This window comes from Ambystoma mexicanum, chromosome 1q, assembly GCF_040938575.1.
Source record: "Ambystoma mexicanum isolate Mex_15411 chromosome 1q, UKY_AmexF1_1, whole genome shotgun sequence".
Lineage (NCBI taxonomy): Eukaryota > Metazoa > Chordata > Amphibia > Caudata > Ambystomatidae > Ambystoma > Ambystoma mexicanum.
In genome coordinates this window covers 1,546,434,378-1,546,452,243 of record NC_090922.1, presented here as the reverse complement: position 1 = coordinate 1,546,452,243, position 17,866 = coordinate 1,546,434,378, and the positions used below count along the sequence as shown (strand labels likewise).

The window sequence follows — 17,866 nt, the reverse complement described above, 5'->3', positions numbered from 1 at the left end:
TATGCACAAACTGTTAGGCAAAAACCTGTGCAGTTCCCTCTGGGACCACTGCAAAAGATTTAGGACTACAGGTGTTTGGCAGTAAACCCACTTGGTAGCAGTCTGTACCACACAGATTCACTTGGTAGCTGTGGCTGAGCAGTCAAACTTCCCTCAAGAAGAGTTAGGCAGTTTACAGAGTATTCACAATAGGTCAAGAGCACACAATAGAACAAGTAAACACTGACCAGGGCTTGGTGTAAAAGAGATATAATTATTTATTTAAAAACCACATCTAGAAAAACACACAGGCACTAATAGTAAGAAATTCAAAAACACGGTCACTAAAAGATATACACTCCCTTAAAAGAATATTAGACAAGTCTTAAGTAAAGCCCCACTTATTTTCAGACAGCGGTGAGCGCTTAACGTAGATGGCACTCTAATAGTTTGTTTTAAAAAGGGAGAGAAAAGCTGAGAACAAATTGAAACAGATCCCAACACACTTTTTCAAGAACACAACAAGAGAGGAAGGCAAGGTAAAACCGTGAAGTTACAGTTCAAGAGGCCGGATCCACTTTCAGGGTATCCAAACAAAATGTGTCCAAGGTCACACGGTTGCAGTGCACAAAAGTCTTGTAAAGATTCAAAAAGGAGTTAGACCACAGAAAGGGACCAGTTAGAGGGTCAAGGCGGCCAGCCCAGTCCAGAAGGTTAAGGAGTTATTATTAGCTTGTAGCAATCTTTAGAAAGGGAGGCCTGACGGACACGGTACCTTAAAGTGGTGAGAATACTCCAGCGGGGGCAGTTGTTCCTGGCAGCGGATGCAAGTCGGTGCTTCGTCCGGGGGAAGAGAGGATCTCGTGTAGGAGGAAGACAGGAGTCCGTTGCACTGCCAGGGAAGAAACCAGCCGCGGAGTTTCTCAGGTACAAGGAGCGGTTCAGTGGTGAGTGGCTATCCAGCTGCCAGGGTGCTTGGTACGGGCAGTTCGACCACAAACCGGGCTGGGGTGCGAAAAAAGAAAGGAAAACTAGTTGTGCCCACCAGTCAGGGGAAGAAGCCTCTCCAGCCGGGGAGATCTTCTCTGTCGTCGGGAAGTGGTGAGTCGGTTCTGCAGGACTCCACCGGTGGTCGTGGTAGGTCGGCTCAGCTTCTCCCTCGTCGGATTCTCAGGTCCTGTGGCGACTTCTGAAGTTCCAGTCCCCAAAGCCCTGCTTTTATGCAGAAAACCCCCATTCACTCAGCCTAGCTGTCACTCAAACATGCTAAGTGGTGAGCCGTCCGGCTCACCACTTGGGCCAATCACACAAGAGTGCGACCTGAGTTACCAAGGTAACTCAGTGCAGGGTGCCTAAACCCCCTCCCACACTCCCTGTGGTACCCAGACACAGTGGCACCACTTTTGGAGGCTTCTGTGGAGAAGCCCGCCAAAAAAGTGGAACAAAGGGCTCGACTTGGGTTGGAGTCACAGAAGAGAACACAAACGCCATTTTTGAATCGAGTCTTGGCAAAAAATACCAACCGGAGAATTAATATTAATTAAATAAACCAGCGGTATGTTCGAGGCTATGAGAATTAAATAATTAAAGTTGGTAGCCTCGAACAATGGGAAAATCCCATAGGAAAATATTTGCGGTCGAATATAAAAAGTAGTTTCCACTGCCACCAGCCAAAACTCAATCAGGGGGGACGGAGACGTGCCCCCTCGACTAACAGACTCCGGGGCAATCGAATTGCCCCGACCAGTACGTCCACAATATGATGGTTTGTACTGGTTTCTGTTCATAATTTGGGACTAGTAAAGCCAATGGTAACTTTACATGCCCTGGGAGACAGTAGTCAGTCCCAGGGTATGGAGTCTATGGTGGGGTGTCACTATGACAGCCCTGTGTTACTGCATGGAGGGTGTTGTGTAACACACATAGTAAAAACACATGAGACCCTATGGAGTAAAGGACCCCATAGCCCATAAAACACATTAACAGTCAAAGGAACACCATAAATCATGTCCAAGAGTGGGAGAAAAAGAGTCTCACTCCTGGCAGGAGAAAAAAACAAACTCCAGAAATCCAGCAAAGCCGCTGGGGGACTCACTAGGTTAGGAAATTCAGCCTAAAGAGAGAATTCTCCCTAACACCAACCCCTCTTCCAATGTTGGTCTATCTGGCATCTGGTTGCCCCCTTTGTCAAACTGGAGCGTTTTAATGCACTTCTCTGTATGTTCCACCATTTTTGCAATTTCTATTGCCCTGTCCAAGGTAGGGTTGTGCTCCTTCCACAATTCTTTTCTAACATTGTCATTAGAACATTTTATCATTAATTGGTCTCTCAGGTTTTCATCATGACAGTGTGTAAACCTGCATTTTACTGCCAACCCTCTAAGTGCTGTCACAAACTCCTGAATGCTCTCGCCATGTTTCTGTTCCCTGGTGGCAAATTTGTAGTGTTCTAATATGATGTTCTCCTCTACGTGAAAGTGATTGTCTAATTTGGCAAGAGTTTTCTCATAGGGACCCCCATCCCCGAAGTCAGTTGGCTCGGGCAATTTCCTCAAAAGATCCTGTCAAGCTGGTTCTAGGCTGTGAAACAATAGAGCCTCCTCTCGCTCATTAGAGTAGTTTGCACCAAAAGAAGCTAAGGCATACCTTACAAACCCCTCCTTCCAGTCAGCCCATCTGATCCTGGGCTCTCCCACGCCTGTAAGGAAGAACATGGGAGCCGGAATGTTTGCCATATTTGCCAGAGCTTCACTAGCTGACTAGAACAGTCTCACAATTGCTCAGTACCAAGAAAAGACAACACGTGAGCTCACTTTTCCCAGTTCCTCTCTTTATAACTGGAGGTCTATTGTGCCCTGGGAGCTGGGAGCTGGAGAAAAAGGTCACTCTAGACCCCACAACCGCTCACCTAACAGGCTCCTGCAGTGCTGTGTCAATCACGCTGAGAGTAGCTCCAGGTAACGCGGTCCGACTCCCTTAACCGGAAACGACTGTTGGAATTCGATCACGTGACGCCCGCTCACGCACACTCCAGCACGTCATGGGTGCTTTCCTCCAACGGGGCAGAGAGGGTGCAGCTTAAATTGTAATAACTTCGGGAGGAGACATAACCTGCTTCATGTCTCTGTATCATCCGCAGGCGGCTCTGTGCCTTTTGCCCGCCCAGTCTTCGCCTCTTGCTGCTTTTGTTCCCGGATTGAATGCACTCATGAGGTTGCTCCCTCTAAATGTATGAATTGGTGAAAAATATGACTTCCTTAGAAACTGAAGCATTGATTTGACTAATGATGTTTCCCCCTGTATGTGTTTCCCCAGTAGCAAGTGAGCCTCCCTTCCTGTCTGTTTTCACTGTTGCAGAGTTGCATTTCCCTCTACGCTCATAGTCACTACTATGATAAGTTGTACACACAATGGGCCTCATTCCAAGTCTGGCGGCCTGGAAACAAGGGTGCTGGAATCTCTTTCCACAGCACTGATGAGGTTACCCCCCTGTATGTGTTCTCTGGTGGAGACTAAGATTACCCTTCACACTGAAGCTTTTCCCACATTCACTGCACTTATGAGGTTTCACCCCTGTATGGGTTCTCAGGTGGCTAGTAAGATGTCCTTTAACAATGAACTTTTTGACCACATTCAGTGCACTGATGTGGTTTATCCCTGTGTGTATTCTCTGATGAAGTATAAAACTGCTCTTCCAACTGAAGCAGAGTATGCGTTCTCTGATGACGAACAAGAGTACTTCTTCCACTAAAGCTTTTTTCGCATTCAGTGCACTGATGAGGTTTCTCCACTGTATGCATTCTCTGGTGGACAATAAGATTGCCCTTCACACTGAACCCTGTTCTACATTCAGTGCACTCATGAAGTTTTTCACCTGTATGTGTCCTCTGGTGGAGAGTAAGATTTCTCTTTACACTAAAGCTTTTTCCACATTCACTGCACTGATATGGTTTGTCTCCCATATGTGTTCTCTGGTGGCAAATAAAATGTCTTTCGAACCTGAAGCCTTTTCCACATTCACTACACTGATAACATGACTGCTCCATATGAGTTTTCAAGTGGCGTAAAAGATTTCCATGAGTACTGAATCTTTTTTCACATTCAGTGCACTGATATGGTTTCTCCCCTGTATGTGTTCTCTGGTGAAGAGCAAAATTGCCTCTTTGACTGAAGCACTTCCCACATTCAGTGCACTGATGAGGTTTTTCTCCAGTATGTGTTCTCTGATGACATACAAGACTTGCCCTATGACTAAAGCTTTTTACACATTTATTGCACTGATGAGGTTTCTCCCCTGTATGTGTTCTCTGGTGGAGGATAAGATTTGTCTTCAGAGTAAAGAACTTCCCACATTCAGTACATTGATGAGGTTTCTCCCCAGTATGTGTTCTCTGATGGTAAGTAAGAAGTTCCTTTACAATGAAGCTTTTTTCCACACTCACTACACTGATGTGGTTTCTCTCCGGTATGTGTTCTCATGTGTCGGATAAGTTTGGCCTTCACAGAAAAGCATTTGTCACATTGCAAGCACTGATGAGGCTTCGCCCCTGTATGTATTCTCAGGTGGATAGTAAGATTTTGCCTTACATTGAAACCTTTTCCACATTCACTACACTGATGAGGTTTCACACCTGTATGTGTTTTCTGGTGGCGAAAAAGATTTCCATGGCCACTGAAGCTTTTTCCACATTCTGTGCACTTATGTGGTTTCTCCCCAGTATGTGTTCTCTGGTGGAGTTTTAAACTGTTTTTCACACTGAAGCATTTCCCACATTCAGTGCACTGATGTAGCTTCTCACCAGTATGTGTTCTCTGGTGTCGAATAAGACTTTCCTTAAAACCAAAGCTTTTTGTACATTCAGGACACTTATGAGGTTTCTCCCCGGAATGTGTTCTTTGGTGGCGAATAAGACTTGCCTTCGCACCAAAGCATTTGCCACATTCAGTGCATTGATAAGGTTTCTCTCCTGTATGTGATCTCTGGTGGACAGTAAGGTATGCCTTTTCCACAAAGCTTTTTCCACATTCAATACACTGATGAGGTTTCTCCCCCTTATGTGTTTTCACGTGGCGAGAAAGAGTTCCCTTTTCACTGAAGCATTTCCCACATTCAGTGCACTGATGAGGCTTCCCCCCTGTTTGTGTTCTCTGATGAATAATGGTATGTTCCATCGGACTAAAGTTGTTCCTAGATTCATGGGCCAGCGATTGCCTATTGTCCATTTCTTTTCATAGTCATTTTTAAAAATATTTAACTATGCATATCTGACATGAAATGCAGTTATTTCGTCCCAAGCAACTTTGTGCGTGTAGTAATTGAAGGTCATGTTTGTCTTTCTACTATACCCACTTTACCTTTTAATAATTTCACAATCTAAATATTGTGTTTCCCTACACTGGTGCTGGAGGAGTGCCTGACCATACCACGTGTACGGAATATCTCCTATTCAGCACGTTTTACCAATCACTGCACCTGCTCAGGTTGCCATATTCTGTGTTCTTTAGGGATGGATCCTGCTAAGATCGGGAAAATGCAAGTTTTACATTATACTTTTTAATTTAGAAGAATCTTGTGTTTTTTCTTGCTCGTGCTGAATTGACCTGTTGAATAAAAGGAAAGTCATTTAATTAGTTTCTGTGTTTGTACTATCAGACATGACACATGACACATAAGAGATGACTTGCATTTATAAGCAGAGGTTCTGTGTTGTTGTGTGCTGCTTTCATTACCCAGTCCTTTTGAGTTACATGCCAATGTAGAACCATCCTTTTTTATTTTATTTAAGTGCATTTGGTTTCATTATAAAACATTTGCACAATGGAAAAAATAAGCAATAAAAGAATAGAAAAATACAACAAAAAATATCAGATTACAATCCACTGACCTCATACATCAATTAGCTAACAACACTTCTTAGCAAATGGTCATACGACATACAAAACACAAAAGTAAGCTTAAGAACGCTGATTTAAAATTCTACCAGCACTCGGCCCTAAATACTCTTTTAAATCTGAAGTCAATAGTCTAGGCAATCATTTTATAAAGCGCCATTTTCCATCCACAGTTTGCAGCAGCTGTTCAGACCTGAGATTCTGCAGAGGAGATAGCACTCCAAAACTGATTAGTCGACAGCCTTTCAGAACCTACCTCCAATTTGCCATAGCCTCGATGAAAGGAATCACACAACGTGGGGAATTCCAAAAGTAGATGCCTACTATTCTCAATCGTGGTACTGCAAAGGTGGCACAGTCTTGCTTTGTGCTCAATGTTCTGCCACATGCGTGTATCCATGAGGGTGGGTAGTATTCCTAGGCATAAATATAGAATGAAGAGCTTCAATGGCTCAGTGCATAGCTTACTGACGAAAGCCCTGCATCGAATAGTCACAGGACCCGCTTGGCAGAGACCCCGATGGAACGGGACTCGCAGTGCTTGGTCTTGTCTTGGGCCCCCACCTTTGGAGCGCCCTCAAAGGACTTAGAAGCCTGCTCTTGCTGGCTGGATCCGCAAGAGGCATGCCCCTGTGAACCGCACGGGGCAGGGGCCTTGGCTATGATCCACGCCACCGGCCTGATGTGCCGATCCTTCATAGTACACTTGGTAGAGCCACGACAGATCTCGCAATCTTCCTCCTTGTACGACGGACAAAGACAATCAATACACTGGGAATGCTTGTCCTCCATGAAAAGATTCTGAAAACCGCAGCTGGTGCAGAGCTTGAAGAGGGAGGCTCTGTCCTTCTCCTCTGACATGGTGCGGTGTAGGCCCAATGGCCTTCTGGAAACTTCGAGGAAGAAACCCTCAATGATTCCACCCTTGGGGGGCAAAGAAAGATAGCAAAAAATGAAGCCTTAAATGACTTGTTAAAAGGTCAGAGTTCACTACTAGCAATGATGAACTCAAAACTTAGCTCTCTTGAAATATTTACTGAGCAACTTCAAAGAAGATTGGATCGCGAAGTGGAAACATCTTCCCAGTGGCATAATAGGCTAAGTGATCTGGCGGGACATGAGATTGCAGGCAATTCCAAACTGACGGAGGCAGTGATCGACTGCAACAAATAGATGCGGCACAATTTCCACAACATGGGCTCAAATAAAGAAGATGATGCTTGTAATTGTAAGACAAAGAATGGGGAAGCTCCAAATGTTGGAGTTAACACTCTACCTGTGTTTGCAAATTCGGTCCCCATTGACAATGAAACGCAAGTCGAGACAATAAGCATTGATGATTATGAAACCATTTCTCAAGCTTCAAGTACGTCAGTGAACAAGGCTGGCTGTAGGTTGAACCCACTGAATCTGACACAAATCAAAGGAATTTATCTCCCACCACACAGAGGTAGCTGAAACATCGGTCTGGGGCCTGCTAGTATACAACAGGCACCACTTGAAGCAACAACGAGTGGAAGTTGACAAACTCCAGGGCAGTCTCAAAAGTCAAATTCTGGCATGATCCCTGATGGTTACTTAACATTTGAAATGTTGGCAAAGCTTCCCAAAGCTCTTCCTTCAAGCACAGCTACAAAGTCTAGCTGCGTAAATAATATCAGCGGACCGCCAACCAAAGGCAAAAACACGAATGGAACAAAAAGAAAATCTAATAGCTTGAAGAGATTTATAAGAAACCAATCAACCCCACCACCGGTGCCTCTCTTTGAGCGCGGGCCCTTGCAGATAAACAAAAAGTCCACTGGTAATCATGAAACACAGAAGAAGTATCTACCATCTGAACCCATCAACCCAAAAAAAAGAGCAAGAAATGATATTAGTGACCCACAGTCATTCGCGACTGAAGATCTTCTATATCTATCTACTTATTCGATTGTTGATGATGACTGGAGTAGTTCCGAAGTCGATCAATCTCAAGATGCAGAATCCAGAAAAAGAGCCGATGAGGTATTAGGTGATTTAATCAACATGTTAATCAAGATGAGTGTCAACTGACACACAAGGTGATAATACCATCCGTTAAAATATTTAACGGTATAGCCTCCCCATTAAAACGAAGGAAAGGTGACCGAAAAGGACGACCATATTCCTGATCGCCCAAAAACTAATAATGGCCCAAGTAGGAGGTGGCTGTACTAGAAATGAATCTAGATGTGCCTCACTGATGAAATGGTAGGTCACGTCCACAGAAACGATAAGGCCAATCATAGAGAGGATTCTGCCCAAAGAGGATTGGACTTGAGGAGGAGTGGTCGCACGATTGACGAGTAGCTACATTGTATCATTGCCCACTCCACTGAATCCCTCATCTCATGGTACACTTGTGGTTTTATGCACTTGTTCTGTGAGAGTGGGTTAAGTAAAGAGTGCTATTCATTCATATGCCTACAAGAGACTTGGTTACGGGAGATGCCTATGAGTGATGGGTACACTGTTCTTCTAAATGCTGCAGGGAAAAATATGACCGGCCGTCCATTCTCAGGTCTAGTTACAATGATCTAAAACACCAGAAATTGGACCGTAATCAGATCAATGAACTCCAATTTGTTCATACAAAGCACTGTGCTATATAAAGCCCATTAACAAAATCTTGGAATTAACCATCTTCTTATTCTAAATATCTATAGGAATCCGGCCATCATAGCATCAAGAAAATTCATTGATTACGTAATGCTGGTGATTGACGAGAGTATTTTGGAGTTCCAGAACATCCATATTCTAGTATGTGGCGACTTTAACCTCTCATGGTTCAACCCAAATGGTGAGAGGAAAGCAATGGATCAAACGCAAGGTAAACGAGCTAATAGGCAAGCCAAGTTCTGGAAAGAGGAATTAGCCATAAGGAATTGTGAGATGCTGAATGGACAGGTCGTTGGCGACATTCCGGCAAGACCGACGTGCTCCAGGAAAGGATCTCAGAAAACACTACATTATATCTGGACGTAAAGGAATTTGACACTTCTAGTGACAAACCTGAAAGTACTGAAGATGAATCAAAGTGACCACAACGCTGTGTACCTGTCCTGGCAATAGCAACGACAGCACCAAGTAATCAATTCCAATGCAAGCTGAAAATTAATCTAGGCTTAAATCGACTAAGAATGAATAAAAAAGCAATCACAGAGATGGCAGGCCAATTCTCAGCACAATGTGAACGTAAACACGGCTCTCTCGATTGTGCGCCCTTGATAGAACAATATCAGCCAAAACAAAGTGGATTCAAGACAACTCTTTATAGTAAAAAATATCCATTTAACTTGAGGTTGGCGGAGGATAAAAATACAACGAAATCAACTAAAAGCCAGAAAGTTGGCTGACTGTGGGTAGACAATAAAAAAGCGCCGACAAAAATACAGGAACTGGCTAATCTCGTATAAACTAATCCGCGATCAAGACAGAGCTGAAGAAATGCTAAAGTCATTGTTTGCCCATAGCAGAGACACATGGACCATCATCATAGAAGGTTCTCTATCACAGAAAGCGACCATGAGTATTAGTGTGAGTGCTGCTGCATGGGTAAAGCATTACTCTGCGGTTGATGTGGCCGATGCTGAAGCGCAGAAAGTCCCATGGAATTTTAAGCAGGGAAAAGATGGGATAGTGAATGCAATCACAAAACTGAAGAACTCTGGTGCGGCTGGCCCAAATGGTCTATCCAATATTGTGCTAAAAAGGCACCAGGAACATTGGGCGAGCTTTATTGAATCACTTTTGCAGAGATCTCAATGTAGATGATAATTCCTACGTCATGTCAATCGGCAGTAGTTGTTCCAATCTTTAAAAAAGGAGACCATACAGATCTGAACAACTATCGTCCCATTGCACTTCTCGATATGTAATCGGCAAGTTATTCATCTCTTTTCTCCAGCAGAGGTTGTTAAGCTGGGCAGAAGACGTTGGTATCCTCGATAACAGACAAACTGGATTCACCAAAGGTGTGGGGGTAGAAGTGAACCTTATGATGTTACACCTGCTGAAGTTTGAGGCAATCAAAGGGGGGAAATCTCTGTTTCTTGCCTTTATCGATCTGTGTCAGGCTTTTGACAGTGTGAATCGAGTGATGGTATGGAATAAGCTTTAAAAATGTAACTGCCCAGCTGAGCTACTTCTACCAATTCAAGCGCTGCACACCAATACGTCTATAAGAAACAGACTAAGTGCAGAAGGCCACCTCACTGAACGAATTCCAATGGAAAGAGGAGTCAAGCAGGGCTGCCCGCTTGCGGCCTTGTTATTCAAACTATACAAGGCTGATTTATCAGCTGCCTTTGTAAACTGTATTTCCTTTCCTCCAAAAGTGAATGATCACCAGCTGACATGGGAAGTTTACGCAGATGACCTTGTACTAACGGGCACACAGAGCCGATATCCGAACAGAAAGCTTTAGTCATCAATCTATCAGATCGACACCTTACAACAACTGAATTGACAATATTACAGAAAGGCTTAAACTTCGTACCTACACCCACGTCCACCTTGTTTGAAACAAAAATAGAACTATTTAAATTCATACGTAAGCTAAAACTTACAGCTTTTTTTGCTGACACATCGACTGATCCAGTCAGCAGAGACTCGCAATTCCTGGAGTTACGTTCAAAAAGCACTTACATGCCTCCAGTTCCGCATGGGACGATAGACGTGTTTCAAGAAGCTGTGTTGAAAGATTTACAAAAAGTTCCTTTTAAGCCACCCAAATATAGGAATCTTGGTAAAAAAGACATGTCAGTAATAAGAAAGTTGTATGAAGACCCAGACATCACAATTCGCTCAGCTGACAAAGGTGGAGCCTTAGTAACACTAAACACAACAGACTATGAAGAAGAGTGCCAAAAACAGCTCCAAGATACTAATATGTACAAAGTTCTAGTCAACGACCCAACACAAGACATTAAACGCAAAATTGAAGAAATGTTAAATGATGCCGAAGAGAATGGATGGATTTCATCAGCAACTAAATCATATTTCACAACACAATATCCAAATATTCCCCACTTCTATTTACTACCAAAAATACATAAGACTCTGAATAAACCACCAGGAAGACCGATTGTGGCAGCTACCGACGGTCTTTTGCAACCATTAGGAATATATATCGACAAGATTTTACAACCCATCATCCAGAAATGTCCTTCCTACATCAAGGACACCACCGATTTTCTCAATAGACTGCACACCATAGTTATTGAACCGACAGACATTTTAGTCACTATTGATGTATGCAGTTTGTATACATCAATACCACATGATTTAGGATCACAAGCAGTGGAGTGGATATTGTTGAACGAAGAAGATGTAGGAGCCTCTAAAGAGTTTGTGATGATCTTACTCGACATGATAGCACGGAATCCATACTTCAGACATGATAAAACCTTTTTTCAGCAAATAAGTGGAACCACAATGGGAGCCGCCATGGCACTTGCCTACGCCAATGCCTTCATGATTAAATTTGAGGAGGACTATGGGCCTCATTACCCGGTAGGCGGTGAGCCATGGCGCTATTAGCGCCATGGCTCATGCCGGTAAAATACCGGCACCGCCTTGGCGGAAAGGGGATTTACCGCCCCATTCCAAGGTTGGAGGGGCGGTAAATCCCCCTTCCGCCATTGCCCTTCCCCATTCCCATTTCTGCCCCATAGGGCTCTATGGGAATGGGGAAGGCGCTAATTACGGCAATGCAATTTTGCTGTGCCGTAATTAGCTCCGAGGTCCCTTAGCGGGTTGGTTTTTAACGCCTGCAAAAGGCAGGCGTTAAAGCACCAACCCGCTAAGGGACCTCGTAGTAAGGCGGTAATGGTTAACGGTCACCGTTACCATTAACGGTGGCCGTTAACCATTACCGCCTTCCGTGTAATGAGGCCCATAGTCTTATTAATCCATACACATATTCCTGCCATACATGACTATATGTGTCTCTCCGCTACTCCATCACTGAGTTTTGGTTTTGAGATTTAACACCCCTGCGTTAAGCACTCACTCAGACACTGCCCTTCTGCACATGCGCGTTCGGGCCACGTTTCAGCCTCATTCTGGTTAAATAACCCCCCAGGGCACACATGCGCACAACTAGCCTGCAGTGACACAGCTCTTTTTCAATTCGGCACAGGTAAGAACGAGTACGGTCATGTTTTTTGATTCACTGCCGTTGGTCTCAGCACTTATTTATCAAGTGGCCTTCCTCACCGCTCTCACACTTAGAGTCGTGGTAGAATGTTCATCGTCACGATTCGATCATGACCTAGCTATTTTTCCCTTGGCCGCCATTACAATTGTAAAGGTCATTCTCAATAACAGCCCCCCCTTACTCCGGCACCAACCGCACAGTCAAGTTTCTTTCAGCACGTCCAAAAATCAAAATCCATGAATGGCATTCACTTTAATGCACCTTTCTCATAAATCACGAATACCTTGCACGACAAGATCTTACCTGTGCCCTAATTTGTCTTAGCCCACCGCTAACCACCGCACTGTCACTTTTGACCCCCTTCCAACTAGATTTGGGCATCTGACTAACGAGACTTGCCCACCCCAGCCGTATTTACCAACAGCTGGACAAACACAAGACCACCGCCATGGCGTCAACTTACTTACACATGGTAGGTCCACTCCTTGCAGCCCTACTTTCACTATGTTTTAAATCTTGCATCACCGTTTCTAAATAGCGTTCTCCACCCTTAAACTACAAGATGACGCTCTTCTTACTTAACTAAGTCCGACCACGACTTGATGTCCTGAAGACAGTTCGGTACTACCTTGCAGCGCTGCCTCAATTCATCCAGCCACTGCCCTTTGTAACCTACCGAACCAGAAACACCCACCTATGTGTCGATAATGTTAAATGTATTGTGAATGTAAACAATACATAGAATATCTGGTCACTATTGTATGATTACTAACTCACCGATATGCAACCTGTAAATGTATTTCAAGTATGCATACACTATGTGCCACTGCACATAAAGAATTATGTAAACATGTCTTCCTGTTAAAATAAACCTTCCTGTTTATTATACTCCACGGTGATCCTTTTTCTCCAGCTAGCTCCACTGCAAGGAATATTGCGACCCCCTGTCACGCCTTAGGCCTGGGTAGCCGTTGACTCTACTTCCTCTCTATCTCAGTACTAGAATGTGACACAAGATTACAAGGCAACTTTAGCAATAAACCAATTTTTCCTTTTCAAAGAAGCCACAATCTCAAGGACCTTCTTGTAGACACCAATCCCAATCGAATCAAAACACAACGCAGCAAACATCCAGGCACGTACCCATGTCTTTCATGCAATAACTGTAACAATGTGACCAAGGGTAACATCATTACTCATTCAAGTACTGGTGAAAAAATCGTACTCAAGGGTCATGCTACATGCGAAACACAGAATGTAATATATGCGATCAAATGCCCATGTGGCCTTACATATGTTGGACAAACCAGCCGTAAAGCACGGATTCGCTGAAATGAACACAAATCCAATATAAGAACAAACAACCGTCATTCACCGATAGCAAGACATTTTCAAGCCATCAACACCAGTTATCTCAGATGAGGTTTCAAATTTTGGAGGTAATCAGAACTAAAAACTTACGCATGAACATTTCAAAGAAACTTGAACAACGAGAAGCGTATTGGATCGATAGGCCTGGAACGGTTGCCCCCACAGGTTTAAATGAAGAACTAGATTGATTTTGTTTCTTATGAACTTGGTAAAATTGAAGAATGTAACCCACAAAGGTAATTAATGATTAAGTGGGGTCATATGTATGGCAGTTTAAAGTAAAACACTGAATTTGTTGTTTAACAGCTAACCTGAATTTGGTGCAAACAGCACTTGCAACAGATGGGATTCATATGAGCCACTATGTGATACAAGAAATAACAAGTGTCAATGAATAAGTATGCCATGCCAGAATGACGGTACGCACAATATGTATAAAGTATTTCACATGCAAGGTAAGAAAAAATATGTGATAATAAGCAACCATGCTATGCTACAACAATAGTATGCACTATATGTACACAGCAATTCACATATATGTATGGGGACGGTTTTTCAGTTGCTTCCCAGCACAAGCTATGTTTTTTACAATTATGTCACGTGAAAAATACCTATGTATGGAGACGTTTTTTCAGCTGCTTCCCAGCAACAGCTAAGTTTTTTATCATTATGTCACTTATTAAATACCTCATCAGCAGGCCAAACACATATTATGGAGCTTCATCACACGTTAATCAGCAACCTACACATTTTCTTGTATCACGCGTATAGATCGCATTGTTCCGTACTTGGAACAGTACATCAGCTTGTTGGACTATACCATTGTACATCATCAACAAGTTATTATGCCCCACAATAGTTAAGGAGCAACAATTATTAAGATCACGGCACGTCAGTCTACTCGACTCTTTGGTAGAATTCGGAATGACTTATACACTGTTATCGGCTTCAATATACTACATTTCACAAGCACCCGTTGACTACAATTTCGCGTCATCACGTGTTCCGACGTGATGACGTAGTATTTTTAAATCCAACTTGCGGTGCGCAGCGTTCTGTTGCCAGGGGAAACTTCTGTTGCCCTGGACACCACAACGGTGCGGACCCTCGAGACGACCACATTAGCTGGTGAGAACAGGTAAGCGCGCACATAATGCTTGCATGAGGATATGTATTTTTAGAAATACCCATTAGCCTACTAATTTATACATGTGTCCTTCGTTCAGAGGGGACCAGCCACACGCAACATACTGCCTCGTGATGTCTTTATAGGATTAGACACAGAACATTCCTCACCGGCGGCCGGATGAGGTAAGACAGTACATTTATTGATGCTTGTGGTCTCCCACAATATACTGTTAAATAACATGCAAGCAATCTCTTTGGGATTAGGGTACATAATTCAAGTTCATATAAAGCGTAGCACTATTGATTTTTTGCAGACTCTCTGGGAATATACCAATACCATGTAGTTTTAAACAAGAATCGCCCGTAGACATCACAGATTGTGAGTTGAAGATATTGAACTAAAGAGAAAAGCATACATGAAATTGGCAGGTATGTGTTATTTCAGTGGCATGTATAATTGCAAAAGTATACAAATGGATGTGGATAAAATAAAAATTGCTTTGTTTGGTTTTAGTTGATTGTATCTGGGGTGTACTTAACCCCAAGTTGTTTATGTTTTTTAGAAACTCGCCCTGACAAAGGACACAGTCCGAAATGCATCGGCAAGGGCTTCTGCCATTAGGACGACAATAAAGAGAAATTTGAAAATAACGATGGATAAATGATTGAAATATAACCAAACACCACGTGTCGATCTATGGTAGATTGACTACTAACAAAGTGCCACTAAACAAAGTTTGAAAGCTTAACTGCAATACAATTGAAGTAGTATTTACTACACCAACAGGTGTCTCCGAAGCTCGGTGGAAGTTCCACTGAGCTTTTCTTTCCTGTGACCTTGTACTAATGGACACTACCCAAATAGGTCTCCAACGATTACTGAACAACTTGATTGTATGCCTGAAAAATAATGATTTGAAACTAAATGCGAGTCAAAAATCTTCCAAAAACTTCAAATCTGTCATGTTAAAAAAAAATGTTTGTTTAATTGTAAACTGTTATTCCTAAAAGGGTTAAAAAATGTTTAAGTAAGAAAGGGGATCAAAGTCTCACTCACCTCAGGGTAAGCCGTTTTGTTGCTGGGGAAGACTGTGCATGTATCAAGGTGAGCTCCCTCGTATGCGACAGATCATTTGTGAGTCATCTCAGGGAATGGCATTCATAAGATACTGGGCCTCATTGCGACCTCGACGGTAGGGCTGGCGCTATTAGCGCGGGGGCTATAAGCGCGACCGCCATAGCCCCCAGCGCTAATAGCGCGGGATCACGAGTTGGGAGGACTTGGAAGTCCCCATTCCCCATTGAGCCCATTCGGGAATGCCCCATTCCCCATTGGGCTCAATGGGGAAATTTCGCGCTCATAGTGCCGGCAGGTTTCCCGCCGGCGGTATTAGCGCAAATTCTCCGCGGATTTCACACCAGCTCAGAGCCGGACCCTTAAATCAGGCAGTAATAGCGCTACCGCCGGATTTAAGGGTTACCGCCGAGGTTGTGATGAGGCCCACTGCGGTAAGAGCGCAAATTTTCCCCATTGAGCCCAATGGGGAATGGGGCTTTCCCGAATGGGCTCAATGGGGAATGGGGAATTACATTATCGCCAAACTCGCGATCCGGCGCTATTAGCGCTGGGGAGTTCGGCGGTAGGGCTAATACAGCCGGTGGTAATACCGCCGGTGTTACCGCCAAAGTCGTGATCAGGCCCAGTTTTCCCTTGATAGTACATGGTGCATGGTGCATGCATTGTAACCAAACTCATCTGTATAACTCACAATACGCTTGGCGTTCCGCATGGAATTCGCATCTTCATGTGTTTTTAAGCAGTCTCTCATGGATAAGCGGTCAGGGAGACGTCCCTAGCAACAATGTATTGCCAGACACGTCCGACGTGAATGCGTCATGACGTTGTGCCCGATATATACATGTTTTCGTCATCTAAATCAGTTAAAATGCACTGGAAAGGACTAGTTCTATTGTGCTAGAGGTATAAAGATATATGGTTCACCCCACTACTCAACGCCATGAAAAGAAAAAAACGAAAACTAGAATCTGAATGGAGGACCAACAACACCACTGCAAACAAATTGAAATTCCTGCAACAGATCTGCTCATATAGAAAGGAAATACAAAAAGCGAAGAGGAAGCATTACGACAACCGAATCTTCAGAGCACCAAACGCCCAAAAAGAACTCTTCAAAATCATAAACGAAATAAAAAACCCACCAGCTATAACAACACGCCAATCCCATTGATGAACCTTTGCAATGACCTAGGAGACCACTTCAAAAACAAAATAACCTCCATCCAACACACCATACAAAACAGACCAAGCGATCACAGCTCAAACCCCACCGACACAGAGAAGGAACACCCAAACAAGCTACGAAGCTTCCCATAAATATCAGTTGAGGCTTTCGCCAAACTGGTAAACCAAAGCAACAAATCAGGCTCTCCTGAAGACCCTTGCCCCCCCGGACATATACAAAACAATTCTCAAACAAGGAACCCCCATGGAATACCACAGGAATCTCCTCAACCTCTCAATCTCACAGGTAAAGTACCACAGGCCTTCAAATCCGCTTACATCAAGCCGCTACTCAAAGACACAACAGGAAACATAGAAGACTTATCCAACTACAGACCCATCTCCAACATACCCTACATAGCCAAACTGCTAGAAATGTACATCTACAAAATAACCCAAGAATTCATAGAAGAGCACTGCCTACTAGACCAGGCACAAGTTGGTTTCAGATCAATGAGAGGAACAGAATCAGCTCTCCTCTCAATATGGGACGACCTAAAAACTAACACAGACTCGGACACAACTAACACAACAGCACCGCCCTGATTCTCCTTGATCTGCCGCAGCTTTCGACACCGTCAACCACGACATCCTCATAAAGAGATTAGAAGGACTAGGGATAACAGACACCGCCCTACTATGGATCAAATCCTTCCTAACAAACAGAACCAAAACCGTATGGATGAAACCTTTAAATCCAAACCTAGAGAGTCCACGTGCGGAGTACCACAAGGATCATCCTTCTCCCTGCTTCTATTCAACATCTACATGTATCTATTAATCAAACTCATCAAAAAACACGGCCTCACATGCTACAACTACGCCGACGATACTCAAATAATCTTCAACATACAAGACACCCGAGAAGAAAACACTACACTAGAGAATTGCCTTCGTGATATATTCAACTGGATGAACCTCAACCATCTCAAAATCAACCCAGGCAAAACAGAGATAATGATTGTTTCAAAAAAGGGAGGACACATCAACTACATCCCCTGGCCAAAAGAGCT

General features: G+C 43.6%; 2 pseudogenes; both read right to left on the bottom strand.

Annotated features, from left to right (window-relative positions):
- Positions 1-17,866, bottom strand: part of LOC138551770 (zinc finger protein 84-like) — a 94,994-nt pseudogene that overhangs the window by 60,294 nt on the left and 16,834 nt on the right.
- LOC138551786 (zinc finger protein 84-like) overlaps positions 254-17,866 on the bottom strand; it is a 34,447-nt pseudogene continuing 16,834 nt past the window's right edge.